The sequence below is a fragment of the Phacochoerus africanus genome, chromosome 15 (genome assembly GCF_016906955.1).
Source record: "Phacochoerus africanus isolate WHEZ1 chromosome 15, ROS_Pafr_v1, whole genome shotgun sequence".
Lineage (NCBI taxonomy): Eukaryota > Metazoa > Chordata > Mammalia > Artiodactyla > Suidae > Phacochoerus > Phacochoerus africanus.
The window spans coordinates 102,716,456-102,729,149 of NC_062558.1; the positions used below are offsets into that span (position 1 = coordinate 102,716,456).

At 39.8% G+C, this 12,694-nt stretch overlaps 1 long non-coding RNA gene across 1 annotated transcript in view; it reads right to left on the reverse strand.

The window, feature by feature from the left end:
• Nucleotides 1-4,596: 4,596 nt before the first annotated feature.
• LOC125115948 (uncharacterized) overlaps nucleotides 4,597-12,694 on the reverse strand; it is a 238,841-nt gene continuing 230,743 nt past the window's right edge. The window contains exon 3 of the long non-coding RNA XR_007132209.1: nucleotides 4,597-5,368. This is a non-coding gene — a long non-coding RNA (uncharacterized LOC125115948). The remainder of the gene's footprint in view (nucleotides 5,369-12,694) is intronic.

Consider the following 12,694-nt stretch of genomic DNA (forward strand, 5'->3'; position numbering starts at 1 on the left):
GAACACAGATGGGTGAGAGCCACACATGCAGCTCAAGCCCAAAGGCCAGCACTGGAACTGTCAATAGCCCATAGCCCTGAACTCATCCTCTGCTTATACTGAAGGTAGTCACCCAAATTCAACATGTCAGCACCCAGCTGGTGGCCCATTTTCATGTAATCATGCCAAAGAAATACTGTTCCAGTTGGAAAGAGAGATCCTATAACCAGAGCCAGCCACAGGCCCCAGGACAACCTCAGAACCTAAGTTCCCTCAGATATTGGGGATATCTGGTCAACCTCACAGGGTTTAAAGCACCTTGAAGGGTTTAAGTAAAGTCAAGGGCCCTCATGGGTCCCAATCTAACCTCAAAGTGCCTCATGCAGGTGAAATTTCCACAGAGTTAGTCCCAGATTTCCAGGAAGGGGATTGAGAAAATTCCAAGGAAGGTGCTCCAAATACAGTACGCTTCCTGAAGCCCAAGCCTATATTCGGGCTGAAGCTTAACTTAAGTCTAAGGACAGTACTAAGGGAAACCTAGAACCAGTCCTTGAAAAACCTTGTAATACCATGATCAGGAACTTATATATTTTATCTATAAGTTAGAACTTCCAACATGTCTTATTTTTCTGTGCAATGAACATTATTAGGTAAATTGGAAAAAAAATGGTGAAATAAATGAGAAACTCTGGACTTTTGAGGCTTTAATGTAGTAGTATGAGTTTTGAATTTTTTATGAAGAGCCTACCCATCTTTTGTAATTTTATTTTAAAAAATAAATAAAATGAAACCCGTATTCTGTGATGAAGTATGTTACTTATTATTCCACAGAACACACTTTAGAATAGCTACAATAGACATAAGAGCCACTGCAAGGATTTCATGCAGAACAGACTTCCATTTTAGGAAAATCACTTATGGTGACAGGAAAGTCAGTAGTTACAGGTGAGGGAAGGGAAAGATCAAGACTGGGGGTTAGGCAGTTTTTTGCAAGAATTAGTCAAGTGAGGATTAGGTCTGAACTAAGCCAGCATTAGCTGTACAGTGCAGTCACAAACACATGTTTCTTAGGTAAGTTAAACTGTATGCACCTGGCCAAAAATAACTAAGTAAGGGAAAGAGTCATTTAATTATTTCAGGCTAGTGAGCTTGCCACTGCACTCCTCAAGCTCCAGACTGTGTGTGAGACTGTTTACTTGGAGTTTTCGTTATCAAGTGCATTTTATTCTTGACCCACTAGCCCCTCTGAGTATGACTCTCATATTTAAGGATATGTATTTTCCACAAAACTCTGCCTTTAAACAAAAGTCAACAGCTTCATCTGAGACTCAATCTGTTCCATTGCTAGAGGGAAAATTAGCCATATTGGACTAACTGAGAAATAGCATGTCAGGCTCTGCTGTAACTACTTCCTAAGGTATTCTCAAGGGTAACTTCAACCATATGTGACTACTCTCTTTTGAAGATGACATCCGTATCCAATCCCAATGTAGGTTGCAACTTTATTCACAGATATTGTCAAAGAGCCCATGTCAACCTCTAAATCTAGCCCTGTAATTCTACAGCCCCAGTCACACCTAAGTTTGCCTCCTTTTAAAGGAGAGTTTGAATAATCTTTGGATAAAAACACAAACAATATGTATATATCAGAAGCCAACGGGGCTGGATTTGATAGGTTTTTCTGGAAAAATATAAACTGTTTAGTTTTTTTGTTTGTTTTTTCTCTTTGGTTTGCTTTATATTTCTAAAATAAACTTTACTTTTTTGAGCAGTTTTAGGTTCACAGCTAAATTGAGCAGCAAGAACAGAGAAGTTTCCCATATACCCCTTGCCCTCCCCCCATATACACAGCAGAGTTATTTTTAAGAATAATTTTTGTCAGATGTATTTTAATCAACTATTTATCTAGCATATAAAATGTGTTCCAGCAACATCAGACATAATTCGTATTTTACATCCTTTCATTCATTCATCTATTCACTTATTCAAGAAATAGTATTGTCTATACTGTGGTATCCAGTAGGGTAGCCACTATCCACAGTGGCTATTTAAATTTAAATCACTGACTGCTTAATTTTTAGACAAGGAAACTGAAATTCAGAGAGTGAAACTGACAAAGCCTAATCCAATGTGGCAGAACTGAGAGGTAAACCCAAATATTCTTCTATTTTTAGAAATTTTCATCTCTAATGACTATGGATCTCTTAAAATATGTCATAAAAAGGCTTTTATGAAAGGGCAAATAAATATTCTGTTATTTTTCTCTTAGATTCCAAAGACATGCAAACTTGGGCTATGTGGGATCACATTGTACAAAGGTAATCACCTTCATGTGTGTTCACTACATTTCTCAATACCTCATTTAGTCAGCTTCATAATAGAATAACTCAATACAAAGAGAAAATATCTACACTTTGAGAGGCTTTCTAATGATTTTATTTTTCTAGAAATTTACCAGCAATATTTACTTCTAAATGCAAAGAAGAGTGGTCCTGCTGCATAAACATATGAACACCCACTTTCATCACACCACAACACCCCAGGAACCAAATCCTCAGTACTACAGTGCCACTTTAGCCAATGCTTTTTTTTTTTTTCCTGGACATTTAATTGTAGCCAGAGGTATTTGGTCTTTGACTAGCTGGCTAGAATCCTGAGCTTGTTTGAATATTGATGAAATTACAGAGAAGCTCTCAATCTTCTATAATAGGAGCTTGTGATTAAGCCTAAGAAGAAATAGAGCAAAGCACAGGCTATGGGCTGGAGAGAACAGCCAAATCCCTCACTGATGGTGGCTTAGCCAGCCAGGTCGACATGTAAGCTTCCATCCCCTTCTGAAGAAAGGAGTCCATTAGAAGAGGCAGGCACTCTGGAAAGTCAAAGGACAGCAGAGCAGCAGTTACTATGGTCAGTTGGGAAAGACACTGTGTCCAGAGAGAGTGCTCTGATGTTGGACATGATGGACAGAGGGCAAGACCAACTCTACTATGGCAGAGGAGTCAAAGGGCTAGGAAGCCAGGCATTGCTGTTCAGAAGCTACTGATAATTCTCAAGAACTAGTAATGCCAAGCGTGCAACCTCATGGCCCACAAAGGTGATCTGTAGAGGAACATGATCCCAAAGGCACTATGTGGCAAGAACATTAAAAGAGCAAAGCTAAGCAACCAACCTTCCTCTTTCTTAGAAGCTTCAGAGTACAGTGAAAACATAAAGGGGATAACAGAAGTAACAGTACAACAAAGCATAACCCCATATGTGTTTTTAAAAAATGTATGTGTCATATTTATGTTTTGCATGTATATGTATGAGTTGTGAGAAAGTACTCTCACTTCTTAATTGTACATATTAAGGTTTAAAACTGATGGCAGTAGTAGTAGATACCTCTGTTTTTCAGCCCCATTTAGTTATGGGAATTTGAAAAGTCTCTTCACACTCGTTATCTTTATTTTACAACTCTGTTAAATGGGCATGCCCTTCTGACAGGAGATGTGAAGCTCAAATGAGCTGATGCTTCCAAGAGTAGGTGAGAAAGCAATATAATAAAAATAAAAGACTAGTCTTTTTCTTTTATTTCTGTTGAGAAACCAAGAGTATACTTGAAATACCACTGCAGAAACACTGACATTCCAGAGCAGGAAAAAAAGCTTTGTTTTTGCACAATTCGCATCTATCCAGGCTTTTAAAAGTCCTGTAACAATGATTCTGTGTGGATTTGGTCATGCCAAGGGATACTTCTGTAATGTTTTCACTGTAGGCTGTCCATTCTCTCACTCCTGCCTCTCTGAATTGAGGAGATCTTACTGACCTGCTTAGCTGAGAGGTGGTCAAAGCAGTTTTATTTATCTCTTGATTGGTTTTCTCTGTTCTTTTACTTCAGATTACAACCAAGACAAGCAAGAGAAATGAGAATAATATCCTAATTAAAAAAATAAAACTAGGCTTTTACATTCTTTCTCACTTATAAGCTTTCTCTCCACATAACACTAAGTATGCAATAGGAAAAACTTATCTTCTAAGAGTTGCATATCAGTCATTAAAATAAATATTAAAGCTTTAAAATGAGGCTTTATAGAGTTGTATTCCCAACACTCTCATTAATTTTTGCTAACTAGAATCCTTAATAACCCACAAAGAGCATTAGCTTTCCAATCTAGTGTGCATGGGAATAATTTGGAGTGCTTGTTTAAAATGTAGATTCTTGAGCCTCACTCATAATTAGTCCGACTTAGTTTAGATCTAGGATGTGTTCAGGAATCTGCATTTTTAACCTGTACCCCAGATGACTCTAATGCAGATGATCTAAAAATTGAGATTCGACTGCAAGTGGCCTTGGAGAACTAGAATGAGATTCAAATCCCAGTCCACATTTTCAAAAGATAAATAGCTTTAGATATAACTAACATTTATTCATTCAACAAATATATGTTGAGCATCTATGTTTCAAGCACAAGATAATGAGGATACTAATATAAGGCAGCTTTCACCCTCAAAGAATTTATGAAGTATCTTTTAGGAGCTGAGCGGAGTTTTTGCTACCCTCTCTCTATGCACTACGTGCCCAGTTGATATTTTGTTATGTCCATTACTTTTAGTATCATCTGGGAGCATAAACCAAAAGGCCCTTCAAACATTTTCATGTTTTGAGTATAGATATCATTGAAATGACACTGGAGGAACCACAAAGTCTGCAGATACCTTATGATGAAAGCTGTTTTTATTTGGTGGGAAATAGGTGGTTGGTGAAGGGTATCTATACAACAGCAAAGAACCCTTTCTATTTGGCAGAATCCCTCCATATTTAAGTCTTAATGGAAAGCTTAATCATTCAGATGGTCATGTCAAGCACTTTGAAACAGCAGAATTGATGCAAAGATACAAGGTCTGTTGTGAGGGTACTTGTTACAGGACTGTAGAGAATTTCCAGTAGCAATGTTGAATATCAAGGCACAACAGCAGTGAATGGACAGTGTTGACAATGGCATGGCAGTATCATAACTAAATTATTTCTGGGTATGAGGTTGTCTTCTTCAGCTTCAGCCCACTCTTCAAAAGTGGTTCTACAACCTTCCAACTGATTCCTTCTGACAATTTTCTGCTTTCATTCGTCAGGTCGGTTTCTGTTGCTTATCTGACTGATATCAAAATTAGTGCCAGCCAGTAGGTAACAGAAAACATAATCTCAGACAAATGGCAGAGGAAAAAACTGAGATTGGATGTTTCTGGACTACGTGGGCCTGAAGTCAGGGAGGATCCTATAAGCAGGGGAGTCAGAAAGACCCCAGTATGTAATGATAAATCAGCCAGTTAAATTATTGTTGCTCTTGACCGGGAATGAAATGCCCAATGAAGATAAGAGTTTCTGGGATCCAGTTGCCACTTCCATACAAAACTGAAAAGAATGCAGAAGTCAAGGACTATAATGTGAGGTGCTGATCTATCACTTTACTGGAAAAGCGCACTGAAAGAGAGTAACAGTTCCCCAAATCCTCACATAGAGACACTGAATGAAACACAAGGACTGCTTATGACCAATCTAAAACAATGTTTTATCTGTCGAGGCAAAATGGCTCAAAAAGTGAGATATATTTAATTCACTCTCATTATTCTGGGGCTAGTGGTACTTTTGGGAATATAAAGAGGTTTGGAAAAGTCTGGAGTACCCCCAATGCTCCCTTAGCATTGAGCATCCTCCGCAGCCTGCCCCCTGGTCAATGAGAGCATCCTCCCTGGCTGGGAGACACTGCCTTCCTTCACCTAAGGGAATTACCTCCCTAAGGGAGCCAATTCTTCTCATACTTCACTCCCCTGCCACTTTGTCGCCAAGGTCAGATATGGGAAGAAAAGGAAGACAAGGCTTACACACAAACATCTTAATAAGTCCACTAATTTATATATGCGAGAATCTGGAAAATAACATGAGGAAATAGAGTCTAAGAGGGGATGGTGAAGAATGGATCAACCTGAGTTTACTGATAGGAGTACTAGAGTTTCTAAATTAAGCATGGCAGTCAAAGAGCTGGGAGTCTAATTATTCACTTAATGAAATCCTGACCAATATATGGGGTCTGCATAATATTTTTAATATGAAATGGGACTAAAGTAAAGAAAGGAACCCAAAGATTGAAAACAGAAATTTTGGAGGACTTTGTCTTGTGCAATCTGACCAAGAAAATTCACCCCCAATTAAGCTACCAATAAGGCCCAGAAACTAGGCATCTTACAAATGAAATAGCAAGAGAACTGTCAGCATATTTAAAGATGAATGGAAAGTTGGTCAGAGGCAAGAAAGATGAGAGGAGTCCTTTGATTTCAGTGTAGGTGAGAGAATTCTCAGCTGGCAGAAAAACAAGTAATATCAAGAAATCACAAGGGTCATGGACATTCATCATATGGCATTTATCAGAATGGTCTGACACACAGGGATTTTAAATAATTTTCAGTTGATTACTGAATACCTACATCTAAAATAGATGTGGAGCCCATTAAGGGGTCACTTGATTTGTATTGACAAGAGCACAAACCCAACAGACCTTGAAGCTACTGAACAGAGATCTAATTGGAGTTTCCACGAGAAACACAGTCCCTTTTCCATTTCTCTGACCTGAGTCAGGTCTTAGACCCAGAGCTCTTTGAAAGTAAAGATGACAATTGAGGAAAGGCCTTGGGGAGGGGGGAGGCATCAAAGGAAAAATGGACCAACTTTGGTACCCTGGGAGATACAGGGGCTGAAGGAGTGATGGGGGACTTTGGGGTTATATTTTTATATTTATCTTTTCTCCAGATAATATTTTGGTTGTTCCTTTGCATATTGTTTTACATATGTTCTGGCATTAATGTTTTAAACTGCTTTCCAATTTCCTAAAAAGTGTTTCAAAGGGATGTTTTCTACTTAACTCTTCAAATCTTGACGACAGGCCTGTGACATACTCAAATATGTATAAAATGGCCACTTTCTCTTTATCCATTACATTATCTACCAGAAATAACCTTGTGTATGACTTAGCAATCTAGAATTTTATTTTCTGAATGTTGTGGTTATTTAACTCATTTTTCCTAATTTTTTTTTTCCTAATGCCAGATGAGTTTGCATTACATTCAGATTCTTACCTGTCTTCTCAAATGGAATGTTTTCCTTTTGCATTTGGAGAAAGTGCTAATTAACACATTAAGAATGCATTTGGTACATTTGGTTGCAAATGCAAACAGTCAGATCTTCTATTCATTACAGCCTTTTGCCTGCATCATTCAAGTGAGTAACAGGTTGCACCCGAGACATCATCAAAATGAGTCAGTTATCCTAAGTACTCCTTTTGTTTTTCTGGGAAGAGTTATGTATTATGAATAACTCAAATTGCATTTTCATTTCATCACCATGGTAACTACTATGGCAACCTTTCTAAGGAACGGCCATGCTAATTCCTTCACTGAATAAGAGATTTTGGCCACACTTTTCCCTGCTGAACTTAGCAGGGAATATTTACAGGATCCATAAGAATAAAACATCATCAGCAATTTTGTACTTTTGGATTTTATATTGATGTCTATATATACACTGAATATGAGTTCCCCTAAAATCACATTCTCCTGCCCAGTTTAGGACTAACCTCTCTAGCCAAAATATTATTCTCTTTTTTTGTCCCAGTCCTGTTCCCCTCAGGATTGAGGAGTATAAAAGGAGGGACTGAAACTAAGAAGGACCCTGCAGGGTCCTCCTGGGTACAAAAGTCACTCTGTCATTCCTTTCTTATTTGTAGAAAAGGCTTTGAGTCTCCTAGAACCTTTGCTTAGTTCCGAAGAGCAGACTCAGTTGCTAATTAGGGAAGGGAAGTAAGGGGATGAAGAAATAAAGGAAAAACAAATAGTTCAGGAATAAAACAGAGTCCTAGTTCTTCTTCAAGGGGTATGCATAACAATCTGACACAATATCTGAGTTATTCTCCAGGAACTAAGACCCCAGCCAGGTGGAAGATGGTAACTACATTCTGACCACAAGCTCATAGACTCCAGACTGGTTGGAACCAGAAGGCTAATGTCAAGGACTCCTGAAACATCACCCTGTTACCACCAACCAGTCAGAAGTAAGTCCATAAATTGCCTTTAAAAAATACTTCCCTGAAAGCTGTCAAGGGGTTTAGGTCTTTTGAGCAGGAGCTGCCTGTCCTCCCTGCTTGACAACCTGTAATAAATGCTGTACTTTCCTTCACCACAACCCAGTGTCAGTAAATTGGCTTTGCTGCACAGTGGGTGAGCAGACACAATTTCGGTTCTGTAACACTTTCCTAGGGGAGAGCAAGCTGTAGGGCAGAAAGAGAAAGTTATATATCAGGTGCCTACTATGTGCTAGGTGCTTTCTCTCTTGATAAGCTGATTTAATCTTCCTGACAGTACTATAGTGTAAGCACCATTGTTTTCCTCCTGACAGATGAGAAACCCAAGGCCAGAGAAATCAGTTCATTCAGCCATTCATCTAATAAATAGTTACAAACTGTTTTCTTTCAGCAACATGGACCAAACTTTACAAATAGAATCAGTGAAACTGGGATTTAAAACAAAATCCATCTGACTTCGGAAACCACATTTTTATGATTTTGTTTTCAGGCAGCATTGGGTTGCAACATGTCTTCCCCACTCTGTGGTCTTGACTGAGAATAGCAGGGTTGGTCAGTTATATGACTCTTTGTGTGTGTGTGGGGGAGGGTGAGAGATAGGGGAGATGGAGGAGAGAGAGGAAGGGAGGAGCAAGTGAGGAGAAGGGAGAGAGTAATGGCTTGGGGCCAGATATTTCTATATTCATGGCCAAAAAGGAATATAGAATCTACTCTACTAGAGAGCAGAATACAAGATATAATGGTATTTAATATGGGAAAGTCCCTTTTCCAAAAGAATATCCTTTCTCTGCTTTCATGAGGGGAAAATTCTTCATAAATGCAATGAAAACAAAGGGTTAAACTACAAGCAAAAAAATACAATTCAGGGAGTTAATTTCACATGTATAAATGACTCCTAGAGATGCTTTCCTTCTGTGAGATTTGAGCTCCTAGGGCAGTGAGGGCCCTGGGACTGAAGTGAGGGGGAGAAGGTTGTGCCACCCAAGAATATGGCTCCTGCCATAAGGGTCATTTTAGACCAATTAATTTTAAGAAATGGCCAAAGGAGAAGCTCTAAAAACTGAGTAGAAGTTACTTTTTTGGGAGATGTTTACATTTACAAGGGAAATCTCCATTTATAAGGGAGTCTTCCTCTCTGAGCCAGGAAGAGAAGGATGAGCCTAAATCTCTAGAAAATCTTATCAATGGAGAAGGCAAGGACTTAATCTGTAAAACAAGCTTACCCTTGTTTATTGTGCTTTTCCTGGTCACCTCCCATCATCAACTCCCCTCCCATAGAACATTTTGTTTTGGTCTTTAACTGGAGATGGTATTTAACATGGTGACTTTTGGGGGGCTGTTTCAGAGTTACTTAGTTTTCTTATGTATCACCCATGTTTACATGAGTATACATATTATGAAACTTGTTTTTCTCCTGTTAATCTATCCTTTATCATGGTGAGGGATATCTCCACTAAGAAAGGTAGGGGGAAAATTTTTTTTTCCATCCCTACAAAAGATAGGACTGGGAACTTTTTTTTCTTTTTTTTTCTTTTTTTTTTGGTCTTTTAAGGGATATACCTGCAGCATATCAAAGTTCCCAGGCTAGGGGTTGAATTGGAGCTTCGGTTGCTGGCTTACACCACAGCCACAGCAACATGGGATCTGAGCTGCATCTGCAACCAACACCAACCACTCACAGTAATGCCAGATCCTGAACACACTGAGCGAGGCCAGGGATCAAACCCACATCCTTATGGATACTAGTTGGGTTTGTTTCTGCTGAGCCACAATGGGAACTCCAAGACTAGGAACTTAGAGTGAAAGGCTGAGACCATTTTGTACCTGCAAGTCCTGAAATGGTGCACAGAGAAAAGGAAGAAGGCACTGCTATAACACTGCTCTCAAACTCACCATGTCAGGGCACAAATAGACAATGGGTTAGGAAAATGGATTCCACGGTGAACAAAATAAAACAGCTCTGCCATAATGGAGCTGGCAATTCAGTGACAGGCTGGCAACCAAATAATAAGGTGAGCCTACAAATAATATAAAATTTCAACTGCTGTAACAACAATGGAAGAAAGCTCATCATGACATGAGAAGGAATAACATGGGAAGCCTGTCATGGTCTGGGATGTGGGGTGGGGGGTGGGGGGTGGTCAAGAAATGGTGGCTTCTAAAGTAGAATTTGAGCTGAGACCTACATCTGTCACCTTTTCCTTAATCTAGCTTCTTTGCATGCATTCTCTATCTCTGTGAATGGCTCCACAATTAGAGATAGAAACATTATCTTTCATTTCTCTTTTTCCTTCATCTTCCACTCAATCATGAGATTCTGTTTCTCTGTAAGCAGATAGTGCAGAGGGTTCCTGGAGAAAGAGAACCAGGCAAGGATTTTTGGACTATGTTATTTTGTGATCTAAACCTGGGCACAATGCTTTCCCTTGAACAGGTCTCAGCAAGGAATGATCTCAAGGGAAACAAGGGAATGCAGGAACAAAGGAAAAGTGAAGAAACAAAAATACAGCAGTAAAACAGTACCAGTTCCTTCTCAAAGGATGTATATCACAATCTGATATGTATCTTTGAGTTCTTCAGGTACTAAGGCCCCCACTCAGGTGGAGGATGGAATGATGATGTTGACCCTCCTGACATCAATCAACTAAAGCTTGAACTGCAGACCTTTGTCCCAATTCTATGCTACATTTCTTGCTGAGACTCAGCCTCTGTCTACCATTGCTGAATGAAATGTGGAGACAGAGTTTTGGATGAAGGAGAAAAAGATAGCTTTACTGTTTTGCCAGGCAAAGGGGACAACAGCAGGCTAATACCTTAAAGACTGTGCCCCTTTTGCGAGGGATTAGGAGGTGGTTTTATAGTTTGGGGAGTGGAAAATATGGCTGCAGGTAAGGATCAGGGTAGAGGCAAGCTTGCATTGTCTTTCAAAGTTGGTTCTTAGTGGCCCCCAGGACTGGTTCTGGTGATCTTCCTTCTTCCCAGAAAGAAGAATGCTTCATTCAAAAGTTCTCCCATTTGTTGGGGGTTTTAGTTCTGCAGAAAGGCTCAAAGATATTGTTATGCATATATTCCTTAAGGAGGAACCGAGACCCTGCCCCAAGGCTGCACTATTGTCTCTTGATTACACCTCCCTGGACTCAGTATCCCCTTCCTTCCCTGATTAGCAACTGCCCTGTGGAACTCAGGAAAGGTCATGGATGCTGAGGCTTATTCCCTAAAAGCAAGAAATGGAGGATGCAGAAAGGCTTGTGTGCCTAGGAGCCCCCTAGAGCACTACCTCGGTTACACTTTCTTCTCTCCACAAGTCCTTGTATGAATATGCATGTACCCTTAACTTAAAACTTCCCTCTCAGGTGGGGAATCAGAACTGACTTGCCATGTGCCACCAAAACTCTAATCAGACTTACAATCTATAAGGCTGGTCCCCTTGGAATAAGCCGCCTTGGAGACCAGTTAAACAGTCATTCATCATGGAATGACTTTACAACTTCCCTCTAGCCCCTACCCCAAACCATTACCCACATTCCTAAGGAGATTGCCCGCCCCCCAACCCTTGCATACTGACTTAGCCTAAGAACAACCCTGTGCTAAAAATAGTAACTACCCCCTTTCCTATATAAATAACTAACTGTTCCCTAAGCAGCAGGAGCCTGAGTCCTCTCTCAGTGCTCCTGCCCAACCTGTTGGTCATTAAAACTTGCTTGAGGTCTTGGCACTCTGGCCTCCTGCCTCTTCTTGGATTTTCTGCTGTAACATTCTCCAGTTTTGTTGTTTGTAGAGATCCTGCTTTGAGAAAGATCCTGGTGTTATCCTTATTTGCTGCAAGTAATAAATCCTTCCTTCTCCCGATCTTTGGATTAGCTGTCTTTGGGCTCAACATCCACTAAGATGTGAACCCAGTTTTGGGGGGTTTTACCTCTATATTCAAACATTATTTTCTCTTTGCCACCTGGGTAACCCTTGTTCATGCTGCAAACCAACATCTTTATCTGGACCAACTCAACAGTCTCCTAACTAGTTTTTCTGCTTTAGCTTTCATCCTCCTCTTTGCTCTGCCAATCACAGTTTATTTTCCACAATGCAGCAAAAGTGATCTGTGAAAAATACAAGTATAATGGAGTCACCATCTCATGTTAAACCTCTTGGAAACTTCCCATTGCCATTAGGATGAAATACAAACATCGTAACATGGCTTATAAGACCCTAAGGATACGCCTTCTGCTCATTTCTGCAGCCTCATTTCTTTCTGCTTACACTCCATCCTCTGTGCCTATAAGTTTCTCTCCATCCCTGGCATATATCCTTTCTTTCTTTCTTCCATCCTATCTAAAACACTCTCCCTCCTTCCTTCTTCCTCCTTTTATACCTGGAATCTAATACTAATCTTCCAGTACTCAGCTTTCTGATGTCTCTTTCTCTGCATAAACCCGAGGTCCAAAAACTAGGTTAGGAGTCACACATCACCTATATCACTGGATCATAATTACCAGTTAAAGCATTCAGAATGAGTCTCCCCAAAATGTGCCAATTTGGCATAAAGACTACTTTGAGTTGACAGCAATCACAACCCAGAAGATTCAAGAAAGTCATTTACTTCTCCCTTCATT